General features: G+C 28.7%; 1 protein-coding gene across 2 annotated transcripts in view; it reads left to right on the top strand.

Annotated features, from left to right (window-relative positions):
* LOC143054044 (uncharacterized) overlaps positions 1–7,957 on the top strand; it is a 32,007-nt gene extending 24,050 nt beyond the window's left edge. For both annotated transcript variants that reach the window (XM_076226900.1, XM_076226901.1), the window contains exon 5: positions 2,799–7,957. The gene's annotated coding sequence lies outside the window, so the exon portion shown is untranslated. The remainder of the gene's footprint in view (positions 1–2,798) is intronic.
* The last annotated feature ends 9,319 nt before the right edge of the window (positions 7,958–17,276 follow it).

The following is a 17,276-nucleotide window of genomic DNA, read 5'->3' as shown; positions in this document are numbered from 1 at the left end:
AAGTAATGACAAAATAATATTAATTTTATGACAAAATATTTTTTATATTTACATTTCAACAATTCTAATTGTAAGACTTGTGATTTACACTTTGAAACACAATGGTTTCCTAGACAGTTGAAACATAGCTTCTTTCGCTTTACGCTGTTCAAACTTGCATTAACATCAAAGACTATTGTGCAATCGAAACATGTACACCAGTGTGGTAGATGCATGGATATTTTTGTCATTGTAACATGCATTGTTTGCATTGGAATATCACTGTGTCCAAGTAAGAAAATTCGGTCAGAAATGTTACGAATTTAATCAGTGATGTACGATAAATTGTCCGTCTTTACAAATTTTCACTTCTTTTGTAATGGCTTTCCAGAGGTTGGTCAGGTTTATATGATCGCTTTGACTTTCATAGGCAACTTTTTCTCCTGTTTACAGGTAGTTTAGTAATAAAAATAGGTACTAGTATGGCACCATACATTTCTTGTGTTTGACCCAAACTTTCAAGACCTCTTACAAATGATTCTAAAAAGTCTCACTTCTAAAGCTGTTCAAATCATTTGACAATGAGGAGAGTTGCATTTAAGCTTTCATGTATGTGTTATAATTTTTTGTGGGTATCCAAATCTCTCCTTTAGCAAACATGTGGCTGTTGCATAATTGGTGTTTGCACTCCACTGTAAAACATCCCTGTCAAAATGTGGGGAATCTTATTTAGGTAATCTTTGGTTATTTCTAAATAAATTTTATGGTTGGGCTTTTTATTGTATATACAATGTACAAACATTCCTCTTGATTATTGTAAGTTTGTAGATTAGGGCCAGGAAAGTTGTGTGATTGATTTCCAGTATGATTTTGCTCCAATGGAATTCTTTTTCTAGTATTTAGCAAGTAAACGGCCGATGTGTTTGCATTATTACTGTTTGATCTAGGTATATATATAGCATTCAGCATGTTCAGCGTTAGCATTCACTGCTGACTTTTCTTTTAAATCTGATGTATTGTTTGATGATTTCATTGATTTCATTGCTTTCATAAGTTTTAGTTTTTGCCTAAGTTTACTGTCTAAATTAAACATATACTCTTGAGTCTGAAATTTCTTGTTCAATGTGACCCTCATGTAGGACTTCTATCATCTTCTTTTTCAAATCATGTAGGATCTTGTTTTTCATGGTAACTGCATCCTCTATGACTTTAAGGGGGTTCGCGGGTCTAAATCATTTATATAGGATTTCTCTATATTTTTCTATAAATGAACTTTATCTTATAGTTAATAGAAAAATAAAATAAAAAAATGGGGTCACCGTTCATTTGTGCTCACAATCTGCCTTCGAAAGAAGCATACATCTTTGTAAAAGTGTTTTTTTCTGTTGAATTAATAGGAGAAATAAAGGTAATATCGAAATAAAAAAAAGAAATTTATTACAGAAATTGCTCAAATTTTACAATAATTTAGTTGAAGTACAGCATATATCGAAATTATATTAAAAAATATAGGTCACCGATGAGTTAAAAGAGATATTTCAATTTTAAAGCCAAAAAATGGCATTTTTCAACCAAAGGGAGATAATTTGGAACTTTTTCAATGATGTTTACATTTTAAAAGTCATCTGGGGCCAACACGAATTAATTGTTTTGAATGTGTTTTGTACCATATGATAAAGTAACAACTACAAAAGGTAATAAATAAAATTTGTAATGAAAAACAAATGTTTAATTTTTTTCTGAAATTTTTATACCCTCGAGCCTCCTTAAATTACTCCATTTCAAGGTTGCCAATTCTCCTTTAACTTCTTGGTGGTGGCCTTTGTTGCCTTTAATTTCCTAACCATTGTTGAACCTGTCAGTCACAGCACCATAATGATATGTATAGTAGATAAATGGGTTGTGTATAGATTTGTGTTTATTCAATGTCTAGCCATTGCTATATAAGTAGGCAGGTATTAATGTTAATATGTAAGAAATCATGCTAAATTTGAACAGCCAGGGCACCTTGTTCCCCCTTTATCGGCCTCTGGATATAGATTATTCATAAATAAGGATTATACACAACATTATATGGAAGACACAATGACTCCTACACTTCAGGTTTCAATGTAGAATTTGAAATACTGGTAAAGAAAAGATGAAGAAAGCAATAGATGAAAAAAAGTTGATGGAATTGTACTTCTTCATTGGTGATTAACAACCTGGATTCTCCATGAGGGTCTCATATTGTCAGATATGAGACTAGTCGTGACCAAATTTATAACTTTAAAGTTGAGCTAAATAAACTAAAAAATATCCAAGGATTGGAATAGATTCATATAGTGAGGAGCATTTTGCTATAAGTTAGTTTAAACATATTTATTTATAGTGGATTGGGAAACAAGTTTTGCAACTTATATTAATCCCTTTCCAGTTTGCAGGTATAAGTTGAGTTACTTTTGATTGAATCTACAACAGTAATTGCATCATTATATGTAGCATTCACCAAATAATACTTCCTTTCTATTAAAGTATAGATTCTTTGAATGAAGTCTTATCATTAGGAATAGTTTCGAATCCTGTGGGATTTTTGTACTTACTAATTGGACGGGCTTTTCTAGACAGGTGGTCATAAAACATCTTATATCGTGCATTGTATAACTATTGGTAATAGTATTATGCAGTCCATGTCTAGGTGCAAATCATTGCTAATTCTGTATTCAAACTTACTTAGGATGAAATAAAGCAGATTATTCCCAAATGTATATTTTCCAGACTACAATTCATTAATCAGCATTTCTTTTATTCTCTATTCTATGATATTTTTATAATTTTAGGTGCAAAAACCCCTGAAGATAATCAGTAACTGGTGCAATACATCATCATAAACAGAAGGCTAGCCAACAGACAAAATGAGAAAACTTTGACTGTTCAAAGAGAGATAACTCAATCATGTTGAGTGTTGTTGCTTTTTATGGAGTTTACTTGAATGTATCTATAGTGAATTGTTGTTAAGATCTTGTTAAGGAGAGAATTATATTTTTAGATAATCTGCTAATAATATGTTGTTTATGATAGATTTCTTTTCATACTGTTTTGGAGTGAATGTCAACATCATTAATTGTTAGAACTTTATTGAATTATGTTTTTTTTTAAGTTTAACCGGTGAAAACACCATATTTTCATTTTCTTGTTATTTCATTTGAATTCAGTCATTTTATTTCATTTATCACTTATTATTACTTTTTGCACTTATCATTTGTAATTTGAAAACACTATACCTCAGTGTGCCCTGTCACAACAAATTATTTGATATTCATTTTCTATAGATAACTGGTGGGCTGAAAGATAATTTTTGTTTTGCCCAGTAGAAGATTTACAACAAATAAACCTCCTAATATTGTCTTTAACATTGCATCATCTACATTAATCAAATGTCATTAGTTTCAAATAAATTTACAACTGTGCCATATATTTTAATCATGATGAAAAAACGAAATAAAACCAACCGGTGAAGTACCAATTTGTCTCCTTATAAATTATATTTATAATTTGGTGTGGCAATTATTTTTTATTAACTCTCTTGTAGAGCATATTCATAATTAAATGTCAAACAGCAAATATGTTGTAAGGATATTTACTGTTGATCATGTTATTTTTGAAATAATGATTATTTCGGCAATTTTCATGAAACTGCAAAGAGTATTTTGTTTTGTCTTTTTCACTGTGGTAAAGAAAATTAATATTCACGAAATGAAAATTTAAATATATGTTTCTCTTCAACAAATATTCTAGAAAAAAATTCTCCAAAAATGCCTAATGTTCACTTTCTGTTTCTTGTGTGGCAGGACCTGAGGCCTCAATAAAGCAAGTTATGTTCTTTAATGGTAGTGCTTTGTACTATCAAGAAAGATTTATCTAGAAATTATTAATATGCTTTTCAAACTATAGTTTATTCAGATTCTTAAAATGCTTGTTGGATTTCTCTCATTATATTAATTTTACAAAGTGCTGATATCATTTTCATTCCATTTTGGCATGTTTTGGTGCATTTATAACACTGCCAGAGTAACTCTCTAGTTATCTCTTCATCCTTTTTACATGGCATAATGTTAGGTCCTTTAGTCATCTTCTGTAAGAAGTAAAAACAGATTGGTTACTGATATAGTCATTTTCATAACACATTTTCATTTCATTGACTGTGGCAAAAATATTCAACAGTCTTGTTTAAGGATAAACAAGTAAGGTAAATATTTAATATATTATATATTTGTGGATGTCAAATTTTCATTTGAATAAATAAAAGTATTTATTTTTTATATCAAAATTCAGTTCAGTTTATAAATCATCAGAAATTTTCTGTTTTTCATACGACCAATATTAAAAATAGACGTTAATATATCTACATACAGTAAATCAGTGTACCAACTACAATTGAAATTTGAAACTCATTTATACTAAAAATATAATATATAGGTACCAAAGTTAAAAATTAACTAGCCTCTAATATTAAGTAAAAAAATTGCTGTGGAATATTTTTGCTACAGGCCTTTGTATTTTCATGAAGCTCATATGCTATTAGAATAAGATGATCTATGTGCCATATTTACAAAATTTTCCAGGCTTTATTTTTTTAGGAACTTTTATATATTTTACTAATATGATATCTTGTGCTTGATAAGTTTGATATTAGTGTAATCCCATTTGCTTACCTTTAGCTTAAAGCAGATAGCAAATTTACAGTCTAATTGTAATATTGTTTTTTTTATTTTCAAATAACAGATTTTATAACTTTTTTTTATGTAATTTGTTAATTATTTGAGAATAACTGATTTCAAATATGATTGATGATATATCTAACAGGTTAGATGTTAGATCTGAGAGTTTAAAGATCACTAAATGAAAAGTTAAAAAAAAATATTGAAAAAAAAAATTGAATGGGTAAAATAATCTCTCTTTAGTATCATCTGATCAAGGTATATTTTAATGCCTCATGGATTTTTTGGAATATAATGAGATGCCTGAACTTTTAAGTAACATTAATGTTTTTATAAAAAAAAAAAATTATCAATAAAATTGAAAGAAATAGGGAAATAGTATTTTCAACAAAATTGTCTAAAATTGTGCCATTTGGTTTTGCCTTCTTAGGAGCTAAAAGGAAATTAACCTATTGTGTTCAGAAAAATAAATGAAAATGTTTTGTGCAAATATTTGTTATATAATTCTTATGAAGCTTGTTGTTTTAATTCCCCCTCCATTCTCATTTATTATCCTCATTTGTAGAAGTGTAAAACACCATTTTTGATTTCTCCCCGGTGGTTGTTGTTTATTCATTGTTGAATTTGTGAGATTTATTTTGGAGAAGTAGTACAAATATAAAACATGTATGACTGAATCTATGTTTGTCCATTTTGTCCAATTATATATCAAGAATTACTTTTATTAGGAGATTTATCAATAATTGGAAACCAGATTAAAGTTGAAATGATGAAGTAATTTTGCAATACACTGGTATAATTAGTAAGTAAATATCTTTTTTCCAAATAAGTATTGTTCTTCATTTGTTTCATAAAAAATAACACAAAAATACACATATTTAATAATTCTAATGAAAAAAAATATGGTTTTAGCAAAATGGCTTCAATTTTAATAAAGAATTAGCTAATCTTTTTTTTTTAATTTTAATTTAGAAAGAGAGCAAAGTTATTGTGAAAATGTCTATTGTGTTGTAATTTAGCACTTCTATTTTGAATAAGAGAAAATGAATCATTCACTTAAACATTTTTCATTCTTATATTTCAATGTTTTGTTTAATGATTTAGACATACTGTACAGTATAGTTCATGTAAAATGAAGAGAAATACATCAATAATACATTTATTTTCACATTTAAGGGAGACAAAGAACATTATCTATTCTATACAAGTATATGTACAATATTAACAGCCAAATTAAGTCTTAAATAAAATAAATTTTAAAAGAAACAGTCATACTTTACTATTAATGGAATCATTTTGAATGGATCTAGGTAGGGGAAAAATATGTAAAATAAAGAAAGATTCCTATGTCTAGAATGTTACACATGAAGGCTGGAGTAGAGAAGTTTCAGCTAACTTAATGCAATTTCAAAAATTCTTTTATTATTTGTTTTCTTATTTGGACACTAAAATGTTTTTATTTTACAAAAACTTGTGGTTGTATGTTATATAAAGAATTTTTAAGTAATTGATATTTTTAAATGTTGAATACTTACAAATGTTGAAAACTTACAAATGATTGGGGATTATTATTTGTTTCGATGTAGTGATGAAATTTGATATTTTCGTAGTTTATTCCTTGATTCGTGGACAGTTTTGAAAAAATAACTGAATTTTTGTTTTTATGACAAATGGTTTGATTTTGTCCACATTAAAAGTGTCTTCACATGTATACCTCATTTAAAACAGATATAAACATTGAACTCAGGTTCTTTACAGATATTGCTAAACCTTATTTATAATTACTCCAAACCTAAAGAAGTGATTAAAACTGACCTCATTTTATAATCAGCAGACCTCACATGTTTTATTCAGGAAAGCAAGTTATTTTTTTTTTATTTGTATCATCCAAAAATTCTCAGGACCATAACTTGGGTAATTTTATTTCCTTCATAACATGTTTTGAAATATAATTCAAAATTGCTGGAAGTTATATGTATCTTGAAAAAAAAGTCTGATCTTTTGAAACTAAGTTTTGTTTTTTGTTTGACTATTAACTCATTAGTTAAAAACAAATTACAACTTTATATGCAAAAAGCAGTCTAAATTGTATTTGAAAATTTTGTTCGAATCAATAACAACTAAAATTTAAAACAATAACATCAAAACTATTTTATCACAAGCATTTGGAAGTACAAAAATGTATTGACAAATCATAAAAAAATAAATCTTGATTCTCCATTTAATAAACAGATTTATTTAAAACATATGTTTGTGTATTACTTCAAAGAATTTTTAATAACATTAAAACACAAATATCAGTTTTCAACTTCCACAAATAAATTATATTTCAAACCTTGAGTTCATTGAGAACAAAATTTCTCAGGAGGTGTTGCCAAATGGGTAGTTAAAGATGGCAACAGAATCTATCTACCTCACTTTTTTGTATATATAATTTTTCGATGTAAATAATTTATATCAGCTTTGCTTCACTATATGTACTTTTTAATAATGCTTGAAACCATGTAGATTGTTTGAAATTATGTGGAGATGTTAATTAAAAATTCGATTTGTTTTCGTTTTTCATAAGAAGGAAAGCTAACTGTTAAACACAATGTTTTATTGCTTTGTCAGGAAGCTTACCATGTATCACCATTATTATATGGTCTGATGTTAGAACTATATGCATCTGCATGTTATATGTGGTTTTGTTAATGGTGAATGAAAGAATTTATAATCATGACATTTTAAAAGATTTAAAGAATCCTTAATTGTTGATTTATCAAAATGGACGTGTTTTTTTTTCTGAATCTATTATGATTTTTTTTATTGATTTTAATTGTGGCACACGCAGAAAAAAATAAGAAAACAAAATTGAATTGTATTTCATATACCCAAATTCTGATTATTTTTATACGACTGCAAAAATTGAAAAAACTTTTGTCGTATATTGGTATGATGTTGGCGTCGTCGTCGTTGTCCAAAGACATTTGGTTTTTGCACTATAACTTTAGTATAAGGAAATAGAAATCTATGAAATTTAAACACAAGGTTTATGACCATAAAAGGAAGGTTGGGATTGATTTTGGGAGTTTTGGTCCCAACAGTTTAGGAATTAGGGGCAAAAAACAGGTCCCAAATAAGCATTTACTTGGTTTTTGCACAATAACTTAAGTATTAATTATAGAAATTTATGAAATTTTAACACAAGTTTTATGACCACAAAAGGAAGGTTAAGATTGATTTTGGGAGTTTTGGTCCCAACGAATTAGGGGCCAAAAGGGTCCAAAATTAAACTTTGTTTGATTTCATCAAAAATTGAATTATTGGGGTTCATTGATATACCAAATCTAACTGTATTCAGATTCTAAATTTTTGGTCCTGTTTTCAAATTGGTCTACATTAAGGTCCAAAGGGTTCAAAATTAAACTTAGCTTGATTTTAACAAAAATTGAATTCTTGGACTTCCTTAATATGTTGAATCTAAACATGTACTTAGATTTTTGATTATGGGCCCAGTTTTCAAGTTGGTCCAAATCGGGGTCCAACATTATTATATTAAGTATTGTGCAATAGCAAGAAATTTTTAATTGCACAGTATTACACAGTAGCAAGAAATCTTCAATTGCACAGTTTTGCGCAATAGCAAAAAATATCTAATTGCACTATATTGCGCAATAGCAAGAAATTTTCAATTTGCACAGTGTTTATGAAATATTCTTTGAAAATTGGAATTATCTTTCTTTGTCAGAAACCTATGTTGTGTCAACTATTTAATCACAATCCAAATTCAGAGCTGTATCAAGCTTAAATGTTGTGTCCATACTTGCTCCATCTGTTCAGGGTTTGACCTCTGCGATCGTGTAAAGCTGTGCCCTGCCGAGCATCTGGTTATTGTATAAAATGAGTTTTTATAAAGAACTAAGTGAATTGATATTGAAATAATTGAAATACTTACATTTTATGTAACCTTGAAGTAATAAAATTTTTTGCAATATTATTTTTTTTTTGTTGTAAACCTTCATGTGATTATGTCAAACATGTAAAATTACATGAAACTGATGCAGATTCGTTTGTGATAATACATTGTGATAAAGGAGTGAATAGATTGAAAGAATCTGATTGGAGGAAAAAAGATTTGACCACTTATATGTCAATTGTTGTTGATTGTGTTAAGATTGAGAGGACATGAATACAATACAGATAACTAATAGAATTAACAATAGCTTTTATTGAATCTTTGAAAATTAAAACAAAGGAAAATAAATATTAATAGAACATTCATGTTTTCACTATTCAACACCATTTAAAGTAATTATATCTAAATTCTTGAAAGTCTGTTGCATAACTGATGTTAAATTTGACAAAAATACTAGAATCTAGACAGAATAAGTTTCTACAGGATTTGACAAGTCTTTACTTTTTGTATGAAGATGACAATCATATTCCACTAATCATGTAAACGAGGGTAATGATCAACAAGTAAGACAAGTTTAGCAAGTTTGAGTAGTTTATACCTTGGCGCCTTATTTTTCATAAACTACCTCATACCAATGAATTGTACAGGATATAGTGCTAGATTGAAATATATTTTGCTCAGTTTTATGTGAATAGGTGTTTTGAATTGTTGTAATAGTGTAATTTTGCTCTTAATTTAATTGAGAGATTTCTTGTAAACTGTTTTTCATACAATTTATAGTCAGGGAGACTAAAATATATTAATTTGTAATGAAGCATGAAAATATTCTTGAAAATATTGATTTAATTATAAGTGTAAATGTTTCATTTGTGTGCTTTCCTTAGCAATTCTTATTCGTTCTGAATTATCAGATACTTGATTTATATAAAATGACTGTATTTAACTAACTGTTGAATATCCTGTTTTCAGCACAATTGAAACATTCATATGTATTATTTTGATTAGTTTGATTATACATTTAAATTAAATTATACAGTGAAACTTGTCTAAACAAAATAGAGCAAACTTACTGGCAATCAATTCTTCAGATGGGTTTAGAGAGGCTTTACTGTTATGTGCTTTAAATTAACGATATAGTAAAATGTCTGAAAATTCAGATTGAATAAAGGTAGCTGAGTAATGTTTAAGATACAATTTATACTATGAAAAAATGTCCAAAATAACCTCCCCTTGTAAGATAATTTATTATGTTAATGCTATTGCTTATTCAATATTTTTTATAAACTTTGATGAATGACAGGGTAGGAAAACAAGGATGCAAATAAATTGTTTACATAACACAATAACATACTAAGTGGGCAGTAGATCTTCATTTACTTAAATGTATCCGATAAATCCATAAATGTTAAATTATTATCATGGAGTTACTACCTTGATATTGTTACATTGATTTAAACCAAATAAATTGTCTTCCTTTCAATGAAAGATATTTCTGCATCAATTGTCCTACAATGAATACATTATGAGGATGATCATGCTTGTCATATGACTTTATAAATATATAACTTTGTTGCATGGTTTGTAATCATAAGTCTACCATTCTTGCAAATTCAGTCAATCCATCACCATGATCACTTGAGATCAAAACTCAACAGTTAGCATACTTGTTGATTACCATTCTTATCTACAATATTTTAGCAAGTATTGTAGATTAATTATAGTATTGCATTAATTATGAATTGTACTTAAATATTTTGACACTTAAATATCAAGTTGTATTTAAAAACTATTTAGATAAGGTTATTTACTGTAATGTGAAAAAAATCAAATTGTATAAAAGTTGTTTTAAGAATGTGTGTTTAATATTCTCGCACTATTATAATAACTGTTGATTACTGAATTTCAAGTTAGTGTCATCACAGCGTCTTTGAAACTACCTCAAATTTAAACTTGAAGCTAATCTGTGAACTGTTAAATCTGGGTCAAATATCTAATTTGGCATATTTTGGCACATCATCATGAACATTGGTACTAAATTTAGAATTGATGTGACCACAACTCATTAGAAATACCAGGCTAAAATGAATTACCTTAAACCACAACTTTAAGCTGATTCATATCTATGTTCAGTAAATATTGAAATAGGAATCAAAACCCTTACTTGATACAGTAGAGACAAATTGACAAATGCACAGATCACTAAACATTGCCTTCCTACTATTGAAGGCAGGCATTAAGATACACAATGAATATTCTGATTGATCTTTTAAACAGTCTTTCATAAAAAGTTTGATATGTAAGAAAATGATATAGTGGAATAACATATTATTTGATTAGAGTTCAAGTATTTTCTTCTAAGAATAGTACTGGATAATATTCAAAATAAATATATAATTTCAGAGATGATTATGATTATCATCTCAGCATGCAAAGATGGAATGTTTATGTTATTAAGTGTGCTATGTAACAAAGTTATATGTTTATTTATATTTAAAGTCATCATGATAATCTTTAAAAATTAAAGATCTGATTATTGAAGAATATGCTGAATTTATACAGAATTTTAAAAAATTTACATACAAGTTATTTTTAGCTCACCTGGCCCAAAGGGCCAAGTGAGCTTTGCCCATCACTTGGCGTCCGTCGTCCGTCGTCCGTCGTCTGTCGTCCGTCGTCTGTCGTCCGTCGTCGTCCGGCGTCGTTAACTTTTACAAAAATCTTCTCCTCTGAAACTACTGGGCCAAATTACACCAAACTTGGCCGAAATCATCATTGGGGTATCTAGTTTAAAAAATGTGTCCGGTGACCCGGCCAACCATCCAAGATGGCCGCCATGGCTAAAAATAGAACATAGGGGTAAAATGCAGTTTTTGGCTTATAACTCAAAAACCAAAGCATTTAGAGCAAATCTGACAAGGGGTAAACTTGTGTAACAGGTCAAGATCTATCTGCCCTGAAATTTTCAGATAAATCAGATAACCTGTTGTTGGGTTGCTGCCCCTGAATTAGTAATTTTAAGGAAATTTTGCTGTTTTTGGTTATTATCTTGAATATTATTATAGATAGAGATAAACTGTAAACAGCAATAATGTTCAGCAAAGTAATATTTACAAATAAGTCAACATGACCGAAATGGTCAGTTGACCCCTTTAGGAGTTATTGCCCTTTATAGTCAATTTTTAACCATTTTTCGTAAATCTTAGTAATCTTTTACAAAAATCTTCTCCTCTGAAACTACTTGGCCAAATCAATCCAAACTTGGCCACAACCATCTTTAGGGTATGTAGTTTAAAAAATGTGTCCAGTGACCCGGCCAACCATCCAAGATGGCCGCCATGGCTAAAAATAGAACATAGGGGTAAAATGCAGTTTTGGGCTTATAACTCAAAAACCAAAGCATTTAGAGCAAATCTGACAGGGGTAAAATGGTGTAACAGGTCAAGATCTATCTGCCTTGAAATTTTCAGATAAATCGGATAACCTGTTGTTGGGTTGCTGCCCCTGAATTAGTAATTTTAAGGAAATTTTGCTGTTTTTGGTTATTATCTTGAATATTGTTATAGATAGAGATAACTTGTAAACAGCAATAATGTTCAGCTAAATAAGATCTAGAAATAAGTCAACATGACCAAAATCGTCAGTTGACCCCTTAAGGAGTTGTTGCCCATTTTCTTCAATTTTTAACAATTTTCACTAATTTGGTAAATTTTTGTAAATTTTTACAAAATATTTTTCACTGTATCTAAAGGTCCAAGTTTATTATAGATAGAGAAAATTCTAAGTACCAAGAATGTTCAGTAAAGTTAGATCTACAAACACATCACTATCAGCAAAACACAATTTTGTCATGAATCCATCTGTGTCCTTTGTTTAATATGCACATAGACCAAGGTGAGCGACACAGGCTCTTTAGAGCCTCTAGTTACATCTATTTACACCTTTATCGACAGTTGTAAATTTAAAGGTGTTTTAACGTGCCCAATTGCTAAGGCACTTTATTTTAACCATTGAAGGTCTTATGCTTACATTTTAAACACAGAACTGTATAAGAAAATTCTTTATTCGGTTGAAATGAATCTTACAGCATATTTAATCCTTGTGTAAATATTTTGTGGCCTTTTATATTATAATTTGTACAAAAGATTTTTAAATTGCATTTTACAGTTTTCTTGCATTTCAAACTGTATAATATATTTTGAAATTTTTTTTAAGTTTTTCTTCTTGTAATTTAAACATGTATAATATCATATGCAATTTATTATATATTTGTTGTTTTGTATACTTGTTCATGCATGTTTTAATTACAAGGAGGAACTTTTATGAAGTAAATTTAGTGCTATTAGTGTGGTTGTGATCTATCAATTTACATTAAATATGATTTTATAAAGAGTTCTTTTGTTTTAGTAATTTGTATGTTATTATCTGTGAAATTCTGGAAAGAATAAGCCTAAAATTTTCTTTTCAATGAAGTTGATTAATATAGTCAAGGTTTAAAAATAGGTGTCGTGTAAATATTTAATAAAACTGATTGTAGATGTATGTGAGATGGCAATTTTATAGAGTGACATATGAAGCATACAATAGAAAATATATATGAGAGGATGAATGCTTATTTGTAATTTGTCAGCTGGAGAATATGATTTCACATGTAATAACATACGATTTAGGTTCTTTTGAACTAGATTGTTTTACAAATTGAAGCATGGGATATTTTTCGAGATTTCAAAGATATCAATTTATTGTTAAAAAAATGTCTGAACACGAACTTTATTCAAAGAAATGCAAACCTTTAGATACATTGTTGCCAGTTATAAATATTGCTGTGAATAGCTTGTAGTCATGCCAGTTTGTAATCTTCTTTCTCTACCTCAATCATTTTGATGCATTTTTAACTTCTCATCCATTTCAGTAAGTCTTAGATTTTATTTTCTTATTCTGTACCATATTGATCTGTTTAAAAGTGTTTTGTGATTGATAGAAAATAAAATCCATCAATATTTGATAGATATACAATTATAAACTGAATGAACATATATGTCTTTGAATAACTAGAGTACATTAGTACCTGTTAGGTTATATAAAAATTCAAGACGTTCTAAATGATAAATCCAATAACTATTAAGTATATCTTCAAAGCAACATTTTTTTGTTAATATTTCTGCTTCAGTGTTGGTAAAATTTGAATAAAAGTGTCTTGTAAATTTTCAGAAATGGATTATTCATCTTGGCTAAACAGGTAAAATGCATGACTTATAAAATTTAGTCAGAAAAAAAATTGTGGTAAGATTTATATAAATTTTTTGCATAAAGTAGTGAAATTTTTCCAATGTGGGCATTAATTTACCCCCTCATGGCTTATAGCCTGTATTTTCACCTGATTGTCACTGGAATTGGTATTGTATGTTTACATAAAACGAGTTTTTACATTGAAACAAACTAGTTATAGATTTGTTAAAATAGACACGATATTGTAATAAAAAATAACCTGCATGTTGCTATTTTTTTTTCACAAATTGCAACATATATATATTTATTAAATATTGATGGTAATTAAATGTTTATCCATGACTCTACCTCATTATTTCTTAGTGCCTGAACATTTTTGTAATCTTAATGAATTTTATTATTTATAAAAAAAAATTAACAAAACTGTATGCAAAAGGCTATTTACTTAACATAATATGTATGAATTTATTTGTATGTATACTTACTAAATTAATCAGATTGTTTTGACTGAAACACATTTCTTATTATTTTTATAACATTTTTCTATGTGACAAGGTATTTGCATACTTTATATGGATACAAAATATACAAAAAAATGTCTTTTACGTTCTTCTGTGGGTAACATAATGTTTAAATTATGCTTTCTCAAAATCTGAAGCAAACATGTTCTTTGTTTGAAAACTAATTCTTCACATACTCTACTGTCATTCAATTAGTTTGAATTGTAAAGATAACATAGTTCAAATATTAATATATGATTGTGTGCAATTACATTCTTGTTATTGCATTTGGGACTGCATTATACCCAGAATTCATGAGGATTTTTCTTAAAGATTCAAGAAAACAGCTTGATTCATTTGTTTTCATAATTTGTGGTAGTTAATAAGAAAATTGGATCGTATATTAATGTTGCTATTTAATGTATTGTTCCATACTTGTTTACATAACATAAGAGGTGTCACCAACTTCGATTGATTGAAGAGAAAATGCTAGTTTATCCCATAGCTATATTGATTTTGAATATTTTTGTCTGTGTTTATATCGGGTTTTTTATTAATATAAAAGATGCAAACTGAATTTTGGTAGATAATTTTTAGTATATGCTTTTTGCTATGAAAGACATTTTGTAAAAATTACTACATCAAAGCATAATCAATTATTTTCATTTATATACACTTTATCCTTGAATCATATAACATTTATGAAGGGATAAAAAAAAAATAAAGACAATGTGAAATTCAAAAATAAACTTTTCAAGCTATTATTATGTAAGCCTTATAACCTGTTAGTGGGATAAACTTAGCAAAAATATATGAGTGAAGTTTAAAGTTCCCCAATGAATGTAAATCTGTTGTAAATTTGTGTTTTTGCTTACTAAGACAGGCGGAACTACATCTGATGTTGTTTTCCGGTGAATAATTAGGCGAGGAATTACTACAACAGAAATTGTGATAGAAAACTGAATGAGTCTTTAATATCTCAAAAACTATTTTGTGCAAGATTGATGAGCTGTTTGAAATTATATGATGTTTTAAAGATTTTGGTGTTAAAATCATATACATTAAATATGGAAGACACTGTTGGTGTAACCAAACTGAAAATTAGTTTACAAACCAATTTTTGGTATTTCTTTGATTTTAGATATTTATCTGGACTTTTATGAAATGAAATAATCAAACACCTCATCAAGCTTACATTGAGGTAGAACATCTCTATAAATAGTGGAACATAAAGATATTTATATAAACATGGAGAGAAATCAGCTATTAAATTATGTAGTTGTGAGATAGAATGATGTCTATGGGTTGGAATTCTAAAATAAGATGTGGTATTTAGGTGAATTATAAGGGAGTTAAAATTGAACCACAATTTTTTTTTATAGCAGAGAGACTGGTAAGGAGTTTGAACTGTTTTCTGTTACAATTTTATTGATGTTTTTGTATTGTTATTTACCTCAAATATGTATCACATTATACCTATAGATCATTTAGAATTAAACTTGTTTATGTATAAATTGTTTATTCTTTTATATTGACACAATATTTAACAAAGTTTTACTGATGTAGGTTTGTTTGGGTTTGTTTCAATTATGGGTTTGGGTGAGTGTTTGGAATTTTGGAATATGATCTTGTTAGCTGTTGACTTTTGATTTCTGTCTGAATGAAGAATAATTGGAATAAAAGACGAAAATGCACCATATATTGTTATAAAATCAAAGTGAATAATTGCTTGTGTGTGTGCGGGAAATTGTCAGCAAGATGATGATAATGATGAATGGCTGCTTAACGTCCAGCGGCAAATTAATATGCATATTCAGAACAAGAACATGTTTATGTAATATATATATATATTACTAGTAACCTGTTTAATTATTATTTTTTCACTCCTTTGAGTACGATTTTTGCTCTAACGACGAGGAATTTTACCAATTATAATACTGAATTTGGTTTTCAAGAACAAATCTTATTGACCGAGTACTGAGTAAAGTTTAATAGCTCATCATATGTGTACGCCAGAGACACGTTGATTTATCATAAGACATCAGTTTCACTCACATAAACACGCACAGTCAAATAATAAGTTGACTAGCATTAAATTTAGGCATCAGTAGTTAATCCATATTCGAATCTCATTTTTCGATTAAGATGATACATGTCAGGGTAACAAACAAATACTGATGGAATCTAATGAACATAAGAATGAGCGAGACCAGGTGCGTTTTCAGGATATATGAAATCATCAAAGATACGGTAAGCATCACCTATGCATTCATCCAGGAACATCTATATGTTAGATATACTGTTCCCAGATTCATCAAACGCCATGTGAATTCACAAACAGTCAAAATGTCACAAGTTGACAAACGGCGAGATTATATACTATACTGGTAAATCAACACTACTTAGGTTTTCAAAATTAAGCAGTTTCATAATTCCTAGATATTTGATAATACTGAACTCCCTCTTATTTGTTATATTTGTAGGACTCGGAACCGCGATGGTCCACGAACTACAGCGTTGGTAAACACGCCGAAGTGCGATGGTGTCATTGTGATGCTAACTTGCTGATAACTACGCTGAAGAGCGATGGTGGTTACGCTGAAGTGCGATGGTCTGCCCGTGATCTAGAGTAAAAAGCAAAATGTATATGAGATGTTTAAATGAAATAACGTTATTCAGATTTGACCAAAATAGTTGCTAGCCTCGTATTTGAAAGATCTTTTAATTTCTATTTAGTTCAAGCCAAATACTTTAAAATCTTCATTTGCATGATTTGTTTTAATCTGATTTTGAACTTTCCAATTCTGAGATAAGTACGCAGTAGTATGATATTAAACATGTAGGGACCAGTCAGGTAAATTTCGGCCAAACACAATAAAATCAGGCTACAGTGACGGTTTTCTTAACAATCAACTTGATATAGCAAAACATTGCTAATACAAGCAAGTAGTTTCATCATTAAATTGTCCACAA

The sequence above is a fragment of the Mytilus galloprovincialis genome, chromosome 12, assembly GCF_965363235.1.
Source record: "Mytilus galloprovincialis chromosome 12, xbMytGall1.hap1.1, whole genome shotgun sequence".
Classification (NCBI taxonomy): domain Eukaryota; kingdom Metazoa; phylum Mollusca; class Bivalvia; order Mytilida; family Mytilidae; genus Mytilus; species Mytilus galloprovincialis.
This window is presented reverse-complemented; position numbering and strand designations above follow the sequence as displayed.